Source organism: Balaenoptera musculus, chromosome 16 (genome assembly GCF_009873245.2).
Source record: "Balaenoptera musculus isolate JJ_BM4_2016_0621 chromosome 16, mBalMus1.pri.v3, whole genome shotgun sequence".
NCBI lineage: Eukaryota > Metazoa > Chordata > Mammalia > Artiodactyla > Balaenopteridae > Balaenoptera > Balaenoptera musculus.
In genome coordinates this window covers 34152991-34166723 of record NC_045800.1, presented here as the reverse complement: position 1 = coordinate 34166723, position 13733 = coordinate 34152991, and positions in this window count along the sequence as shown.

The window sequence follows — 13733 nt, the reverse complement described above, 5'->3', positions numbered from 1 at the left end:
ACACTGCTCCCACTTAAAGCCCTCCCATGCTCCTCTAAATCCCCTCCCCTCCTGGCACTTTGGATAAAATTCAAACTGCTTTTTATCATCACTCAAACCTCAGCTCAAAACTCACCTCCTCAGAGAGGCTATCCCTGACCACCCCATCTAATAAGCACCCAATACCCTGCCCTCTGTTATTTTTTATCTCAATGGTTTGAATTATGTATTTACCTGCTCCCTGGTTTCTCATCTGTCTCCCCTGCTAGACTGTAAAAGCTACGTGAGGGCAGAGCCTTTGTGAGTCCGGTTCATGGCTTAACTCCTGTGTCCAGCAGAGACATGGGAGGTGCTGGATAAGCTTTCCTGATCAAATGAAACAATGGATATATAATTGTCTTGTTCCCTTTCCCTACCTCATAAGTTTCAGAGCTGAGCAAACTGAAGCCCAGGGTGAAAGGTGGGGTGTGTGAAATAAACTGTCTGAGTTCACCCCACACCGTTAGCCTACTGGTGGCAGAGCCAAGACTAGAACCCATCCACTGTCTCTCAGCCCGGGGCTGCCCTGCCAGGGAAATTTCTGGCTCCCAAGGATGCCTGATGCTCTCAGGGTAACCTGAGCTGTGGGTGACTTTTGGAAGTTCCCATTACCCCAAGGGACGTGATCTGATGTCACATTCCAAGCCCCTGACTTCCCTCTGAATGTGAAACTTTTAGAGAAAAGAAGTAGAATAAAATCACTGGACATGAACATCTAACCTCTTGCCAAATGCCACACTGAATTCAGGTCCGACCTACTTACCCTAACAGATTTAAGAACATCCTAAAGTCACTAGAAGCTTTTCAAATTAAATTTTATCAAAAAAGTAATTGAACAGAGTTTAAAGAGTCAAATAATGCTAACAAGCTTATAACTTAAAAAAAAAAATACAGTTAATCTTGTTTAATGCTGAGCCAAGTGGTGTACCATTATGACATTTGTTTTCTTGTATAACATTTTTAGTTTCCTGGGGCTAATTACCGTTCATTTTTTTTCATTGTTTAGATTTCTTTGAACCTTTGGCTAGGTCTTCCCACATCTTCTAATCCACCAAATATGTTTCTCTGTACAATTTTTCCCATTGGTAAGTTTGTCAGCTGGTCTCTCAGTCTCGTATTTTCCCTGAGATGGTGCTTCTTGAGGCTTCCTTCCTCTCACTCTTCTCTAGGACCTGTGGCGCTCTAGGCCTCCTGGCCATGGTTAAGGGAACCAGGAGAGCTTAGAAGATGGTGCCAGCCACATCTCCACTCTCCCTTGGGTCTTTGGTTCCATACCCATGTTCAGCTACCTTCTCTTACCTGTCTCCTTAAAAGAATGTTGTCAGCATTTCACTGCATATCAAAAATCCAGCGTAGGGTGAAGGGAAGATTAAACAAGATTAACTGTATTTTTTTTAAGTTATAAGCTTGTTAGCATTATTTGACTCTTTAAACTCTGTTCAATTACTTTTTTGATAAAATTTAATTTGAAAAGCTTTTAGTGACTTTAGGATGTTCTTAAATCTATTAGGGTAAGTAGGTCGGACCTGAATTCAGTGTGGCATTTGGCAAGAGGTTAGATGTTCATGTCCAGTGATTTTGTTCTCCTACTTCTTTTCTCTAAATGATGTTACACTTTACCTGGGTCCTACCAATGCTGTGATTTCACCCTGTGATTGGAATGTCTGAGGCAGATCTGTGTGAGATTTTGGCCCGGTTGTTTGCTAAAGTAAACTTTGTGGTGCCCCCTGAATTTACTCAAGCCCTCAAGTTTTATGGTAACGCAAAAGATTAAATCAATTAGGAGGAAACCGGCTTCTCCAAGCATCCCTCAAATCTTGTTATTCCACTCAGGGCCAGCCTTATAGTGGTCAGTGCCATGATGTGAAGGGAGTCCTGCAGCATCCCTGCCCCTGAATATCAACTCTGCTTGGAAAAGCCTTCCGGAATTTCTACCATTAGTGCTCTAACCTACTGCCTACGGATCTGTTGCTGAAATTCTCTTGGAGGATCACACTTTAATCTACATCCGGGTTTTTACTTTAGGGGGAATACACATAAGCTGCTTTCCGGAGAGTAGGTTGGGTAGAGGGGCAGCAAAGAGAGCTCTTCCGCAGGGCTGCCGCCCACCACACCCTGCAGAATTGATGATGGGCCCTCCATTAGTGGGTTTGTCTGGGGAGAGCGGTACCGAGGAGGGTGGGGGAAGGCACATCTGTAGGAACTGCAGACCCTCAGCTCCTCTTTATCTTCACCCCTCACCCAAAGTTCTCACTTCCAAGTCGGATGTGAATTTTCTGGCTTCCTTTTGTGCCATGACAGCGTCAAGTAGACATCAGAAAGGATGGGCTCGGCTCCTCTCCTTCTTCCCTGCCCACGGCATGGCCCATGAACGTGAAGATCCCTAGTTTGAGCTGACTCACACCCAGAAAACTAGGGAGGAAGTCTTACAAGGTCGCCAGCACCACCCTGTGGCACCCTGATAACACAGGCGTCTGCCCTGACGCCCACAGCTGCTGCTCAGGGTTCTTAGGCCATGGCTGGACCAGAGGCTTAGCCAGTGTCTGCAACTGTGGAGCACCAGTGCTTGCTGGGTTCTCCCAAATATCTAATTAGCCCAGACAGGAGGGTTGACCCTCCAATTCAAACTCACCCCCTTTGTAAAGAGGAGACTTCAGGGAAGGTTTATGGCAGACTGATGCAGTTTGGGCTCTGTAGGGCACTACACAGCCCTGGTTCTGTGTGGATGCCGCTCTCTCCATCTCTGTTTTTTCCCTCTCTCCTCTGGTTTTCTCTCCCTCTTTCTCTTTCAGTCCCTTCCTTGTTTCCCTTTGTCTGTCTCTCATGTTCTCTAAACACAGCTTTCCTTTCCCAAATCAAAGAAGCATTAAAACAATGAGACACACATGGGCACTGAAAGGTCTGAGCTGGGACTTCATTTGGCCTTAGCTCTGCAGACGAGTGTGTGTTTGTTTGCTGATAGTTTTGTGTCATGTGGAGGAAGAAGTGTCCTGGTCTGTTTTCCTAGCAGGATGTGGACGCTCCTACCCCCTCAGCGACTGGAAGAATGAGTGTGCCCTGAATTATCAACATGGGTCTTTGCCCTCCAGCTTCTGTCCGTGACTATAATCTTGAGTGTGTTCTCAATATTTATGAAAAGCTTAGTTGAACCTAACTGTAGATCAAGTTGATAATATAACCATACAGAGGAAAGCAAAGAGCCCATCCAAGGGCCTTGTGAACACAGTTCTTACTGCACACCCTTGTGGGATATAGGCCAAGGATTACTGAAGTACAAAGCTCTCCCCCTTCACTTAGGTGGTTTGTGGTTGTTAGTGGTTGTGGTGAAGTAATTCCTGAACCATTTTGAGTATATTGCAGTAAATGAGTAAATAGATTGGTATTTGAGGGAAGTAGGATTTTATGGTGGAAGAAGAGAGATGTGAATATGGCATGGGGGAAGGAGAGGAGGAACTTTTGGTGCTGGGTTGAAATTGGAATATCAGTACAAACACACTGTTAAAATAGATATGTATTTATAGTTCTGCTCCCTCCAAAGGTCTGGAAGCAAGGACACATCATTGGTAATGAGCTCTAAATGGCACCAGAGCTCCTTGGAGAAGTGGTTAATTCCAGGGCCAGGGAAGGGAAAGTACTAGGTGGGTCTGGAATGTCTTGTTATACCGGAAAGTACTCAAAGTAAGGAAATGTTCAAAACTTGAGGAGATGTCAAAAAGACGTAGGAACCATCTTGAAGGAGCTCACATTGGTTAAATTTGGGTCAATTGGAGCATCAGACAGAATAGTGAAAGTGATAAATAGCAACACATCAAATAAAAGACGAATGAATCCATTGAGATATTAAAATATATCTCTATATGGGGGTGAGATGGGAAAGCTCTTCTTTATAGGATAATGCTACCAAATAAATGTATAAGGAGTGACAAAATTAGGAAATCATTATTTTCTAAGCACCATTTGATAACTGAGGAAAGTAAAAGTTCATAAATGGATGTTTAACCACTGGATAAAACCTTTAGGGCATGAGATATTCACACAGTCTTAAAATATCACCCTACAGATGTACATGCATTAGAAGAGCAAAGTGCTTCTGTGTCAAATGATCAAACTTACATCGTCTACAGTGAGACAAACTGACCACAGGTGCCCTGTGATGTGAGACACTGAGAAAGGTACAAGGTCACCTCTTAATATTCCTGCCAAACATTTCACTTTAACCTAATCATGAAGAAGCAATCAAATTTGGGAAGGAACTAAAAACTGAGGACCATTCTACAGTGTAACTTATCTTTATACTTAAAAAATGTCACTATCGTGGAAGACAAAAAGAAAAAAGCTGTTATGACAACTAAATGCAATGTGTGATCCTAGATTGGATCATTAATATATTTTTTTAAAGCTACAAAGGGCATCTTGGCAAAAATTTTGGAAATTTGGATATGGGCCCCATATTAGGTAGTAGTACCATATTGATATTAAAAATTCCTGCATGCGACAGTGATACCGTGCTTATGTAGCACAGTGTCTTTGGGAATAAATGCAGAAGTCCTTAGCTACGAAGTGTTATGATCTCTGCAACTTACTCCCGGATGATTTGGGAGGGAAAAAAGTATGTATGTGAAGAGAATGGAGGAAGAAAGGAAACAACCCGGCAAAAATATGATAAAGTGTTAACTGAATTTTCCAGATAAAGAGCATATAGATGTGCAGTGCATTATTTTCTTCACCTTTACTGTAGACTTGAGAAACATCAAAATAAAAAGTTTGGGAAAAAACCAGCTTATGGCTGGAGTCTGGAGGCTGGTTCGAGATAGTCCACTTTTCCCATTGAGCCCGTGTTTGAGGCTTGGTCAGTGCTGGAACAGATAAAGGAAAAGGATTCAAACCTTTCAGAAGATCATTTCCTGAACACCAGTTGCCTCTTGTTGACTCCTCTCACCCCCCCTGGGACCTGGTGGGGTGAGGAAACTCACCCTGAGTTACTGAGCCCCAGCCCCTCCCTGGAACAGGTATTTCTGATGAAATCCCAGGAGCCTCCATAGCACGAGTTCCTATAAATCAGATCTCCATTACACAGAGTGCCGCATGCCCACAGGAATATTCCGAATTCTAGGACCAGGTCCGTGGCAGTGTATCTTAAACCCAGAAGCTCATCATAATCGCCTGCAGGGCTCATTAAACCACAGGTGCTGGACGCTACCCCCCAAGTTTCTGACTCAGTCTCTCTCAAGGAGACCCCAGAATCCATAGTTTTAGAGAAACGCCCAGGCATAGCTCATTTGGAAATGAGGATTGAAACCCCAAGGCAGAGGTGGCCTTTAAGGAACTTTCCCACTCTCGATGTACCTCTACTTAAAAATAGAGAATAAAAATAAAGACACACTTAAGAAACGTTTCCTTGATCATTCCAGTCATCCGATGGTAAATCTCTTCTGTCTGGTTCAAAGTCTGCACTGTAAGTAGTACTTACTGCATTGGAGTAGATTAAATAATCAAGCCACAGCTTGGGCTTGAAGTTAGAAAGGTACTTTCAAATGTCGCAGACACCGGGTGTTTGGATCAGGAATGTGGTCTGGGTGCCTTCCAGGCAGAGCCTGCCTGTGCCAGGCTGGCAGGTTCTCAGCAGGGCTCAGCCCCTGTCTCCCCTGGCTTCTGACAGCTTTGGCTCTGCCATGTGGGAAGGAAGCTGTCTAGGTCTAGAAGTACAGCAAAGTCCTGAATATATCTGTGAAAGCTGGGAGTTTGGAATCAGGGACAATTAACACTCAGAAGAAATTAAGGATTGTCCTTTTCTCCTCTTGGACCATTTTAGGGGTCAGGGAGCTGAGATCCAAGCTCTGTCATGGCTGGGAAGTGTCAGAGATTGGTCTCTGCCAATGGCTCAGAGTGGCAGTGGGGCATGGGGGATGCTGCAGTGCACCCCACAGTCTCTGAAGCTTATCTCGGTTTGGTCCAAACACGCTTCCCCCATTTTTAGGCATATGTGAAGATAATAAATGTCAAGCATTGGGTGAAGTGGGGACTACAGAGTGAGCTAACTCAGAAAATTTAGGCCAGGTTCTCTATGGCAAGAAATATGCTTAATAAGTTGTGGGCTTTTTCTGCCCTTTATTTCTTTTTTTTTTTTTTTTTTTTTTTAGAAATTTCATGTAATGTCTGAAACATTTATGTTAACATATTTCCATACAAATAACCCAAAGAAAGTTTAGTATTAGTTGTTTTTTTGTTTGTTTGTTTTTATACTGCAGGTTCTTATTAGTCATCAATTTTATACACATCAGTGTATACATGTCAATCCCAGTCGCCCAATTCAGCACACCACCATCACCACCCCCCAGCAGCTTTCCCCCCTTGGTGTCCATACATTTGTTCTCTACATCTGTGTCTCAACTTCTGCCCTGAAAACCGGTTCATCTGTACCATTTTTCTAGGTTCCACATACATGCGTTAATATACGATATTTGTTTTTCTCTTTCTGACTTACTTCACTCTGTATGACAGTCTCTAGATCCATCCACATCTCAACAAATGACTCAATTTCGTTCTTTTTTATGGCTGAGTAATATTCCATTGTATATATGTACCACAACTTGTTTATCCATTCGTCTGTCGATGGGCATTTAGGTTGCTTCCATGACCTGGCTATTGTAAATAGTGCTGCAATGAACATTGGGGTTCATGTGTCTTTTTTTTTTTTTTAATTATTAGCACCTTTAATTATTATTTATTTATTTATTTATTTATTTGGCTGTGTTGGGTCTTCGTTTCTGTGCGAGGGGTTCCTCTAGTTGCGGCAAGCGGGGGTCACTCTTCATTGCGGTGCGTGGGCCTCTCACTGTCGCGGCCTCTCTTGTTGCGGAGCACAGGCTCCAGACGCGCAGGCTCAGTAGTTGTGGCTCACGGACCTAGTTGCTCTGCGGCATGTGGGATCTTCCCAGACCAGGGCTTGAACCCGTGTCCCCTGCATTAGCAGGCAGGTTCTCAACCACTGCGCCACCAGGGAAGCCACATGTGTCTTTTTGAATTATGGTTTTCTCTGGGTATATGCCCAGTAGTGGGATTGCTGGATCATATGGTAGCTCTATTTTTAGTTTCTTAAGGAACCTCCATACTGTTCTCCATAGTGGCTGTGTCAATTTACATTCCCACCAACAGTGCAAGAGGGTTCCCTTTTCTCCACACCCTCTCCAGCATTTGTTGTTTGTAGATTTTCTGATGATGCCCGTTCTAACTGGTGTGAGGTGATACCTCATCTGCCCTTTATTTCTTCCTTGGATCTTTCTTCCCAAGTTAATGCTTTCAGTGTCTGCTTGTCTTTAAAAGACAACATTGTTTAGGACTTTGTGATAATGGGGGTGATTTCTTTTGCTGTCAGGTTTTGCCTGATTTGGGTAAACTAAAAAAAAATTTTTTTTAATTATATGGAAAATCCTTTAAAATTATTAGTTTGTAACTCCATTTAAAAACGGATATTTAAAATTTGTTAATCAAATATTTATGTGGGAACATAGCATTGAACAAACATACAAAAAACCTAAAAGCCTGGTCAGGGGCAGCAGTGGGGATGGTGGTGGGATGAACTGGGAGATTGGGATTGACATATATACCCTAATATGTATAAACTAGATAACTAATAAGAACCTGCTGTATAAAAATAAATAAATAAAATATGTATATGCAAAAAAATAAAATCGGGAGGAAAAATGAATACGATAATAATGAATATATAATAATGGACAAAAAAAACCCTAAAAGCCCTTCCCTCTTGGAAATTATAATTTAGTGGATAAAATATTAGAGGTGAATCCAATAGGCAGTTTGTAGTGATTGTCTAAATAAATATAACTTTAAATGTTAACCGTGCAACGCAATAATGTTATGTGAAAGCAGTGTTACAGATAATATATTTTCTTGTTCTTAAACAAGACTATATATAAGATATATAAGATTTTAGATAAAATTATTATACACATTTGCACATTTCTGTTCCTTTTTAAAAACTAAAACAAACCAAAAAATTGACCTGTTTGAATCTTAAGTTTTCTAGAGATTTTACTTCTCTTAATGGGGCTTCTAGGATTTAAAGGATTAGTAGTGTTTGCTTTGGGCCAGACTGATGGGGCAAGTAGATAGTAGAACTTGGGGGATTCTACTCAGAATCCTTTTGATTTCAAAGAACAGTGACCCACTTGAATATCATTAAGAAAAAGGGCCTTAGTTATGAGAACCCAAAAGGAAACACAGCAAAATCTGTGGACCAGAGCCCAACATAGGGCATCTCACTGGGACTAGAGTGGAAAGCTCTAGAGCCACTGGGAACAGAGACTTGTCTCTGCAAGGTTGGCTCGCTCGCGCTCTCTCTCTTTCTCTTTCTCTTTCTCTCTTTCTCTTTCTCTCTTTCTCTCTCTTTCTCTCTCTTTCTCTCTCTTTCTCTCTCTTTCTTCTCCCTCTCTAATGGTTTCCAGGCTTTTCTCAGTGCATCTACTCTCCCCCCTTTCCCTCCTTGGCTTTCTTGTGTGGTTCCAATTTCTCCTTTCCTCCAAATCTCACCTCACACATGGGCCGTAATGGCCATTCCCATCTCAGTACTGCTGGGCTTTTCAAGGTACTGCCACCGCCACTGCCACCTGGCAATTTCCCCTGGAGGCTTTTAGGTTAAATTCTCAAGAGAGGAAGCTGACTGGTCTGACTCATTTTCTTAAGCCAGGCCATGTAAGTATACGTTGCTGGCTAGTTTATGGATGGTCCCCTCATTGGGTCACATGTCACTCCCGGTCCAACTAGTCATGGCCAGAGTCAGACGATACAGAAATGACTGTTGAGGGCAGCATCACATGTAAAATGAGGCAAATTCCTCCAGAAGGCAGTGTTTGGGGACAAGCACTCTAAAACTCGTTTCATTTTGTGGTGGTATTTCCTCTCAGATCAGAACCTTTGGGAACACCCGCGGTTGCTCCTGAACCCCATGGTGTTGTGTTCTGGGCAAAGTCAGGGATTGGGGGTTCAAACAGCCAGAACTGGACCCAGGAACTCAGTCTTTTTTTTAACTCGCCCCCCCCTGCCCAGGTGTCTGTGAATACAATTAAAAGAAAAATGGGGAAGGGAGAGCTGCCTAATTTGGGTTCCTTGGCATCCTTGACTGCTCTTGAATCCATATCTGATCCCAAATATCTGGGTTCAGGGTAAGCTTGGGCCAGGGTGAACCCTTGGTCATGGTTAAAAGGAGTGACTATCCATGTGGCTAATTTTCAGGCTGAACTCATGGTGGAACATGAGTCAGGGAAGTCTTTTTGGCAGATTTCTGCTTAGAATGAGATCAAGAATGGGATCTGCTAAGAACACATAGAGAGATTTGGTTTAATTAATTAATTAATTTTTTTTTTTTTTGGCTATGTTGGGTCTTCGTTGCTGTGCGCAGGCTTTCTCTAGCTGCGGCGAGCGGAGGCTGCTCTTTTGTTGAGGTGCACAGGCTTCTCATTGCGGTGGTTTCTCTTGTTGCGGAGCACAGGCTCTATGCGCGCAGGCTTCAGTAGCTGTGGCACGTGGGTTCAGTAGTTGTGGCTCGTGGGCTCTAGAGCACAGGCTCAGTAGTTGTGGCACACGGGCTTAGTTGCTCCGTGGCATATGGGATCTTCCTGGACCAGGGCTTGAACCCGTGTCTCCTGCATTGGCAGGCGGATTCTTAACCACTGCGACACCAGGGAAGCCCGAGAGATTTGGTTTAATCCATCTGGAGAAGATGGCTGGGGCCCATAGAAAAGTAAAAGAGACCAAAAATTAAGCCTGGAGTGTTCTTGTCAGAGAGAAGTTAGCTAAGAATTATGTCCTGGAAGCCCAAATGGACGTATAAGGAGATGGAATACTTAGTATTCCAGGGAAAAAGGGAGGGCCAATTAGAAGGCTGCTGTGCTTTTGATCAGGTGGGGTTACATACAGCAGGTTTTGTAAAGCCGGTAATTGACAAGGCCTGTTCTGACCATAAGGTGGGTGAGCAAGGAGTTGAGAGAGCTGACTTTGGGGTCAGACAGAAACTTCCAGAGCTGAATGATTTGGGTAAGCCTCAGTTTCCTCACCTGTAAGATGCAGATAATATCTATTTCTCAGGGTTTTTCGGAGGGTTAAATATCATGTTATCAGTGAGGTGGAAATGTTAGCTATTATTCAACGATCTACAATCCTTATCATCAGAATATTTGTCATGACCACTGACAAAACACATTACCATGCAATATTTCACTTGGCTTTTGCCATTCGGAACTGCATTTTCTGACCTCAGCCATGAGCAGAAATTAGGAAAGAAGGAAAAGGCTTTCAGTACTTACTTTGAAGTTGCCTCTTCTTTCTGGAATTGTCTTTAATCTAGGCTCAAAGCTTCTATTCTAGTGAGGGCTGGAATCTCTGGGAAAAACATGACTTGAATAAAAATTCATATCAGTGTTCTAAATGACTGATAGAAAATTTTTCTTACAAGAAATGTTTTTGGTGGGCAGGGTGGAGATGGGGAGGAGGAAGTCAGAGGCATATTGGTGCTTAAAGGAAACAAAAGTGAATGAAAATAACTTAAGGGAACCAAAGATCAAGTCCTCACTTTTTCTTAAGAACAGTATGGCCTAAGTACTTCTCAAAAGGTGTTCTATAAAGTCTACGGCCTCTCTCAGACATTCATAATGTGAACTAGTTCTGAGAAGTCCTGTAGCCAAGAAAATGCCCTAACTTCATTTAGTCCAGCATTTCCAAACTTACTGCCCATGGCACTCCTTTTCAGACCTAAATCCCATCAGCCTCCTGAGGGACCAGGAAATTCTGCTCCACATCTAATCACGGAAGGGTACATCCCATCCTAACTTCTCTGTTTTCTCACCTTGACTTACCTAGGCACATTAGAGAAGACAGGATTAGACAAATAAAATAATTGTCTTCAAATGTGTGAAGGGTTGGCACTTCAGACAGAGGGATTATTTTTATTTTTATTTTGGCAGTGCGGCATATGGGATCTTAGTTCCCTGACCAGGGACGGAACCTGTGCCCCCTGCAATGGGAGCACGGAGTCTTAACCTCTGGACCACCAGGGAATTCCCCAGAGGAATTAGATTTGCTCTGTATAGCTCCAAATAACAGAGTGAGGGTCGATGGTTGGATTCCAGGAAAGTGGACTTCACTTCTGAATGAGGGAGAATTTTTTAAAATTCCCTAATCTTTGAAAAGGCATTATAAGCACATTGTACAAAATTCAAGAGGTGTTAATACCGAGTAAGGATATGGGTCAATAGAAATCCTTACACATTGCTGGTGGTATAATAACTTAGAGAAAGTGACCATTTACACCTTCCATGACCCAGCCATCTACCATGTAGGGTATGCCCCCAGAGAAATTCTTGCACACGTGCAACAGAATACACATAAAAGAATGTTCTGGGAAAGACTGTAAGAGCCTCAATGACCAAATGTCCACTAACAGGAGAATGGGTAAATAAATTATAGTATTTTCATACAGTGGAATAGTATATAGTGATGGAAGTGAAAAAACTACAGATACATGCAATGATATGGGAAAATCTTAGAAACTTAATGTTGATATGAAAAAGTTGTGGAAGACTACACAGCATGATACAGTTTTTATAAACTCAAAATCAAGCCAGATGGAACAATATATTGCTTAAAGATATATCTATATAATAAAATTGTTTTTAAAAGATAGTAAGAAACAGTATTATTTGTAATAGCCAGAAGGTGGAAACAACCTGTCTTTCAACTGGTAAATAAAATGTAGTATATCCATACAATGAAATATTTTTTTGGTAATTAGAAAAAAACAAAGTCCTGATACAGGCAGCAACATGGATAAATTTTGAAAACATTATGCTTAGTTAAAGAAGCCAGTCACAGTGATTCCATTTATGTGAATTTCCAGAATAAATAAATCCGTAGAGACAGAGAGTAGATTGCTGGTTGCCTAAGGCTGGGGTGGAGGGTACTTGGAGGAAATAGGGAGTGACTACTAATGGGTATACAACTTCTCTTGCGGGTAATGAAAATGTTCTAAAATTGATTGTTGTGATGGTTGTACAATTCTACAAACAGCAAAAACCATAAGAATTGTACACCTTAAGTGGGTAGGTACTGTGGTGTGTGAATTATATCTCAATAAAGTTGTTATAAAAAATAGCAAGAAAATAATAGACATGAAATTCAGGAAAGTGATACTTGGAAGGTGGTGGTGTGTGTGTAAGAATTGGGTAGATGGGGCTTCCCTGGTGGCTCAGTGGTTGGGAATCCGCCTGCCAATGCAGGGGACATGGGTTCGAGCCCTGGTCCAGGAAGATCCCACATGCCATGGAGCAACTAAGCCCGTGCACCACAACTACTGAGCCTGCACTCTAGAGCCCGCGAGCCACAACTACTGAGCCCGTGTGCCACAACTACTGAAGCCTGCACGCCTAGAGCCCATGCTCCACAGCAAGAGAAGCCACTGCAATGAGAAGCCCGTGCACCGCAACGAAGAGTAGCCCCCGCTCGCCGCAACTAGAGAAAGCCCACGCGCAGCAACGGAGACCCAACGCAGCCAGAAACAATAAATAAATAAAAAAAACGAATTGGGTAGATGAAGAACCCACAGGTAGCCTTGATGGAGCTGAAAATGTTCTAGTGGAGAAGTACACTCTCCGCACTGATATTTTTTGATTTTTAAAAGTTATACTGTATAACTTGCATATGTGTTGCACATATTCTTTTGTAGATGTCAAATAATCCGTAATAAAATTTTAATACAAAATGCACAAAAAGGCATATAGTAAAAGTAGGTGTCACTCCTTTTGCCCTGGTTTGAAGGCAGCCACTATTCTCTGCTTCTTCTGTGTCCTTCCGGAGAATCTGTGCGTTTACAAACATTACACACACTCATGTACATAACCGGAAGTTACTGCACACTCTTCACACTGTCTCACACATTGGTTCAGAGAGAAACTTGGAGAGCCTTCCTAACCTGTACACAGAGTGGCCATGGTCGTATTACTGACAGAGAGGCTGTGAGTCCTATTTGGGAAGAAGCGAGTTCTGGAGTCAGACTGCCCCTGGTTAGCCTTTGCTGCCCGCTCCTTTGCTGCATTCAGACCAGCGAAACAATAAGGCCAGCTTATCTGAAATGGCAGCCCTCCGCCATCCTCTATCCCCTACCTTGCATTAGTTTTCTTCTCGGCACAACTTGTATGCATTTGTGTAGTTGTTTACTGTTCATCTCCCCCACTAGGAAGCAGACTCTGTGACAGCAAGGACTCTGTCCCATTGCCACATAGGGTGTATTGCAGTAGGCACACAATAAATATTTGTTGAACGGTCAGACTAATAAACACGTGAATGAATGCCTGGTTTGAAATTCCAGCTCCATTGTGTACTAGCTGTAAAATCTCAGGCAACTTACTAAATCTCTTTGCTTCAGGTTCCTCACTGGCACAATAGTATAATAATAGCCATGAAGATGAAATAAATGTATACCTTCAAAACATTTAGAACAGGGGCTTCCCTGGTGGCGCAGTGGTTAAGAATCCGCCTGCCAGTACAGAGGACACGGGTTCGAGCCCTGGTCCGGGAAGATCCCACATGCCGCAGAGCAACTAAACCCGTGCGCCACAGCTACTGAGCCTGCGCTCTAGAGCCCGCAAGCCACAACTACTGAAGCCAGCGTGCCTAGAGCCCGTGCTCTGCAACAAGAAGCCACA